This window comes from Coregonus lavaretus (assembly GCF_964263955.1).
Source record: "Coregonus lavaretus genome assembly, chromosome: 2".
Classification (NCBI taxonomy): Eukaryota; Metazoa; Chordata; class Actinopteri; order Salmoniformes; family Salmonidae; genus Coregonus; species Coregonus lavaretus.
The window spans coordinates 61,785,103-61,791,952 of NC_139989.1; positions in this window are offsets into that span (position 1 = coordinate 61,785,103).

Below are 6,850 nucleotides of genomic sequence, written 5' to 3' on the forward strand. Positions count from 1 at the left end.
CTTTAATTTGATATTTTTATAATAATGATCTAAATTGATTAAAATGACCCTAAAACTAATCAATGATACATTGGATAATAATATCCATGAGGTCAAGGCAAGAACTATGCATACTGTGTCTTGTAACAACGGTTAATGTAATAACTTTTAGATTTGTAATGTAATAAAACCGGTAAATGTAATATCTTGTCAGGTAATATAAAATGTTAAATTGTTATAGTAATCACTTTTCCATTTAATGTAATAAGTTACATTATCAGGTGAGTAACAACTTTTTTGATGAATAACTAACATAATGACTTCAACCGATCATGTAATAACACCTAAACCAATGTTTTATGTGTTACTTCACTAATGTTAATGTACATACCACACACCACCAATTGCAAACCCACACACACAAAACAATGCAGTTGTACTCACACACAAACACACACTCTAATCATCAAATTGTGTTGCTCGCATACACATACAGTACCAGTCAAAAGTTTGGACACACCTACTCATTCCAGGGTTTTTATTTATTTTTGATCTTTTATATATTGTATAATAATAGTGAAGACATCAAAACTATGAAATAACACATGGAATCATGTAGTGACCAAAAAAGTGTTAAACAAATCAAAATATATTTTATATTTGAGGTTCTTCAAAGTAGCCACCCTTTGCCTTGATGACAGCTTTGCACACGTGGCATTCTCTCAACCAGCTTCACCTGGAATGCTTTTCCAACAGTCTTGAAGTAGTTCCCACATATGCTGAGCACTTGTTGGCTGCTTTTCCTTCACTCTGCGGTCCAACTCATCCCAAACCATCTCAATTGGTTTGAGGTCGGGTGATTGTGGAGGCCAGGTCATCTGATGCAGCACTCCATCACTATCCTTCTTGGTCATATAGCCCTTACACACCCTGGAGGTGTGTTTTGGGTCATTGTCCTGTTGAAAAACAAATTATAGTTTTGATGTCTTCACTATTATTCTACAATGTAGAAAATAGTACAAATAAAGAAAAACCTTTGAATGAGCAGGTGTGTCCAAACTTTTGATTGGTACTGTATTTAGCAGTTGTTATTGCGGGTGTAGAAATGCTTGTGCTCCTAGCTCCAACAGTGCAGTAATGTCTAACAATACACAACAATACACACACATCTAACATGTACACACCTGTACAATCATACACACACATTGATAAAACATTTACTGAATCAATCTGTAGACCTTATAGTCAATGAGCCAGGGGGCTCACTTAGGGTGAAAATGGCCCATAGTAATTCTTTTTAAAGATCTATGTCCCTAGAGTGTAAAATGTGTTCTATCATTGCAGCAATGGTAGATTTCTGTATATTATCACTATTTCTATTCATCCCTCCATCCCATTCAGTTTTCCCATAGGGGTTTTATCCTATGACAATGTCAGCATACAGTACATCAGGTTATTGCTCATGTATACCCTTTAATCATATTTCATTGGAAATATTTGATTCATAGCCATCCATCAGACACATTTTCAGAATGTTCAGATCGACAGAAATGTGATTTTTGACCTCTAGGATACATGTCAGAATTACCTGTTATTGCTTTAAAAAGACAATTCTACATTTTAAACTTTGTTTGACAAGTGGTTCTGAAATGTCATAAAAATTACCTTTAAAAAGTGGCCAGGCCCTGACCGGACCCCCACCCCCACCCCATCATGGTCTACCACCTCCACCCCGACCACCACTCCTCGGAGAGGTCACTACACGACTCAAAGGACTCAGATGTCAACTTCAGAAGACGGTAAGAGTGAAAAATATTTTCAGATGGAAACATAAAATAGACAAACATACTTTGATAATGTAATGTATTGTCAGTTGGATGAAACAGGACCAACATACACATTTGGAAAATGAGTATTTGATTTAGTCATTTATTAAAAGACTAAGGGACAAGAGGTAATATCTTGCAATCAATTACCTAGAATTAAAGGTAAGAATCTCTGGATTAACTATCTAATGTTATCTACAGTGCCTTGCAAAAGTATTCATCCCCATTGGCGTTTTTCCTATTTTGTTGCATTACAACCTGTAATTTAAATGGATTTTTATTTGGATTTCATGTAATTGACATACACAAAATAGTCCAAATTGGTGAAGTGAAATGGAAAAATATAACTTGTTTAAAAAATGTCAAAAAATTTATAACGAAAAAGTGGTGCGTGCGTATGTATTCATCCCCTTTGCTATGAAGCCCCTAAAGATCTGGTGCAACCAATTACCTTCAGAAGTCACATAATTAGTTAAATAAAGTCCACCTTTGTGCAATCTAAGTGTCACATGATCTGTCACAAGATCTCAGTATATCTACACCTGTTCTGAAAGGCCCCAGAGTCTGCAACACCACTAAGCAAGGGGCACCACCAAGCAAGCGGCACCATGAAGACCAAGGAGCGCTCCGAACAGGTCAGGGACAAAGTTGTGGAGAAGTACAGATCAGGGTTGGGTTATAAAAAAATATCAGAAACTTTGAACATCCCACGGAGCACCATTAAATCCATTATTAAAAAATGGAAAGAATATGGCACCACAACAAACCTGCCAAGAGAGGGCCGCCCACCAAAACTCAAGGACCAGGTGGAATAGTTATGCATGCCCAAGTTTTCTGTTTTTCTGTCTTATTTCTTGTTTGTTTCACCCCATCAAATTATACAAACCTCCAAAAAATCAATTTTAATTCCAGGTTGTAAGGCAACAAAATAGGAAAAATGCCAAGGGGGCGTGAATACTTTTGGAAAACGCTGTAAATGTAGTAATGAATACATTTCTTTAAATTGACAAATCTGTGACCTGTCATGGGCAAGTTTTAAAATTACACTACCTGTTAGGAAAGGTGTCAGCTACAGATGATGTCCACGAGCTTGCAGGGATTTGTATTCTAGCATGATGTCTGCTTTCATGCTAATTAGAATTTGCAAAATTTGAGAGTAAATAGAGCGACTATGTTGATAAAAGTCACCTTGTCCGGGAGAGATTTACACGGTTATCAAAATGTCTCGCTGGGGTAAGCCTATGGGGAAAAATGAATGGTGGAAAACAAATGGAACCATTTGCCTGCTTGACCACTACGTTTTATGGGTATTATGACTCATCCACTGGGGGGGCTCTATAGAGAGAAATAGTAATGGCATCTTTTGAGAGGCACATGGTTCGTTGGACAAAGCCTATAGGGAAAATTAATGGTGTTTTTGTAAGGTGTTTGGATAAATGCCGATAATAAGGTCTGTTGTAAACACAGGTTTAGGAGATCTTATTCGTTTTGTTCTATAATCTTTATCAGCTAATGTCACTTCTTGTGAATTTTGAAGAATTTATGTAAAAAAGAAAGCATATAAATCACATAAAGGCTTCATAATTCCTAAAGGTCATATTAACAGACTGCTATTATTTAATAGAACAAAACGTATAAGATCTCCTAAGCCTGTGGTAACCTTATTTTCGGCGCTTATTCCAAAACCCACATTTTCCCCCATTAATTTTGTCCCATAGGGATGGCTGAACGAGCCAAAGGTAACTCATTTCCGAGTTTTAAGACTGGCGAGCTCGTATAGCTCAACATTGACATGATTGGGGGCGGTACTTCCTGTATAAACACAAACTCCAATCCTTGACTACTTCCTATCCAACGAAACAACAAGCTATCGGCCAATGGCTTTAACATCACATGTATGTAAGATTATGGAACGTATGATTAGGGAGAGGCTAACTTACTTCCTGGAGAGCAGAGCGCTAGTATCGCCACATCAGAGTGGGTTCAGGAAGGGTACGGCAACTATGGATCCAGTGTTCTGCTTAGCAGCAGAGGTCATGAAGGCTCAGGTGAACAAGGAGACTGTTGTAGCTGTCTTTTTTGATGTGGAGAAGGCGACTGATATGATGTGGAAGGAGGGGTTGTTAATCAAGCTTGATATTATGGGGGTAGGAGGAAGAACGTACAACTGGATAAAGGATTTTCTGTTTGGAAGTCCTATCCAGGTGAAGGTGGGGAAGTCTTTTATCAGGCAGCTACTTGGTGGATAATGGTACAACACAGGGGAGCGTGATTAGTCCTCTGTTGTTCTCAATCATGATCAATGATGTTTACTCTCAGGTACAGCCGGATATAGGGAGGTTGTTATTTGCAGATGATGGGGCCTTATGGAAGAGGGGAAGAAATGTGCCATACATAGTCAGGAAGGTATAGCAAGCAATTGAGGTAGAGCGGTGGGCATTAATGTGGGGATTCAGGTTCTCTGTAGAGAACTCAAACAGTGTTCTTTACCAGGAGGAAGTTGGGAGATGAGGTATGCTTGAGGTTATATGGGAGAAACTTGGAAAGGGTGGGGGCTGTCAGGTTCCTTGGGGTATACTTTGACACTAGACTGACCTGGGCAGAACACATTGAGAGAGTGGTGGGAAAGTGTAAGAAGGTGCTAAATGTGATGCGCTTTCTGACGGGGAACGAGTGGGGGACTGGGCGTTCCTCATTGAAGACCATGTATGTAGCATTGATCTGATCTGTAATAGACTATGGCAGTATAGCATATGGTTCGGCAGCCCAGACCTCACTGGAAAGGCTAGATGTCATACAGGGGCAAGGACTCAGAATATGTAGTGGGGCGTTTCGGACATCCCCAGTGGCTGCATTACAGGTGGAGATGGGGGATATGCCATTGCAGATTAGGAGACAGCAGCTGGCAATTAATTATTGGGTCAACCTACAAGGACATGGGGTGTCTCATCCTGCAAAAGGGATTTTACAGGCATGCTGGGAACATGAGCGAAGACAGAACACGAGCTTTGGGTGGGTGGGTAAAACCCAGGTGAAGGAAATGGTGACTGTATGGAAGGGAGTTTAGTCCAATGGTAGTTATTCCTGTAAATCCACCATGGCTACTCCCGCCTCCAGTAGTTGATCTAGAAGTGTTGGAGAGACTACAGAAAGATACGGAGGGTGTTGATCCATCTGATTTCTTTAAGAGACGTCTGGAAACTGTGCATCAGGATTTTGTGGCCATTTACACAGATGGTTCAAAAGATCCAAGGACAGGACATACTGGGTCAGCATTTGTAATGCAGGAATGTGGGGTGGAAGTCAGGAAACGTATTACAGATCATCTGGCTGTACAGTGGGGAAAAAAAGTATTTAGTCAGCCACCGATTGTGCAAGTTCTCCCACTTAAAAAGATGAGAGAGGCCTGAAATTTTCATCATAGGTACACGTCAACTATGACAGACAAATTGAGGAAAAAAAATCCAGAAAATCACATTGTAGGATTTTTAATGACTTTATTTGCAAACTATGGTGGAAAATAAGTATTTGGTCACCTACAAACAAGCAAGATTTCTGGCTCTCACAGACCTGTAACTTCTTCTTTAAGAGGCTACTCTGTCCTCCACTCGTTACCTGTATTAATGGCACCTGTTTGAACTTGTTATCAGTATAAAAGACACCTGTCCACAACCTCAAACAGTCACACTCCAAACTCCACTATGGCCAAGACCAAAGAGCTGTCAAAGGACACCAGAAACTAAATTGTAGACCTGCACCAGAATGGGAAGACTGAATCTGCAATAGGTAAGCAGCTTGGTTTGAAGAAATCAACTGTGGGAGCAATTATTAGGAAATGGAAGACATACAAGACCACTGATAATCTCAGTACATGTCCAGGCCCGTCTGAAGTTTGCTAGAGTGCATTTGGATGATCCAGAAGAGGATTGGGAGAATGTCATATGGTCAGATGAAACCAAAATATAACTTTTTGGTAAAAACTCAACTCGTTGTGTTTGGAGGACAAAGAATGCTGAGTTGCATCCAAAGAACACCATACCTACTGTGAAGCATGGGTGTGGAAACATCATGCTTTGGGGCTGTTTTTCTGCAAAGGGACCAGGACGACGGATCCGTGTAAAGGAAAGAATGAATGGGGCCATGTATCGTGAGATTTTGAGTGAAAACCTCCTTCCATCAGCAAGGGCATTGAAGATGAAACGTGGCTGGGTCTTTCAGCATGACAATGATCCCAAACACACCGCCCGGGCAACGAAGGAGTGGCTTCGTAAGAAGCATTTCAAGGTCCTGGAGTGGCCTAGCCAGTCTCCAGATCTCAACCCCATAGAAAATCTTTGGAGGGAGTTGAAAGTCCATGTCGCCCAGCGACAGCCCCAAAACAACACTGCTCTAGAGGAGATCTGCATGGAGGAATGGGCCAAAATACCAGCAACAGTGTGTGAAAACCTTGTGAAGACATACAGAAAACGTTTGACCTGTGTCATTGCCAACAAAGGGTATATAACAAAGTATAGAGAAACTTTTGTTATTGACCAAATACTTATTTTCCACCATAATTTGCAAATAAATTCATAAAAAATCCTACAATGTGATTTTCTGGATTTATTTTCCTCATTTTGTCTGTCATAGTTGACGTGTACCTATGATGAAAATTACAGGCCTCTCTCATCTTTTTAAGTGGGAGAACTTGCACAATTGGTGGCTGACTAAATACTTTTTTTCCCCACTGTATGTCTCCAAGCTGAGGGAGCGCGCAATTGGCATGCAAGAATGTCCACCGTAGCTGTTGGCTGAGAATTGATTGTTCAGTTCTCTACCATATGCTGCCTCCAATGTCGATTTAGAAAATTTGGCAGTACGTCCAACCAGGCCTCACACTTGCAGACCATGTGTATGGTATTGTGTGGGCGAGTGGTTTGTTGATGTCAACATTGTGAACAGAGTGCCCCATGGTGGGGTTATGGTATGGGCAGGCCTAAGCTACGGACAACAAACACCATGGCATTTTATCGATTGGCAATTTGAATGCACAAAAATACTGCAAC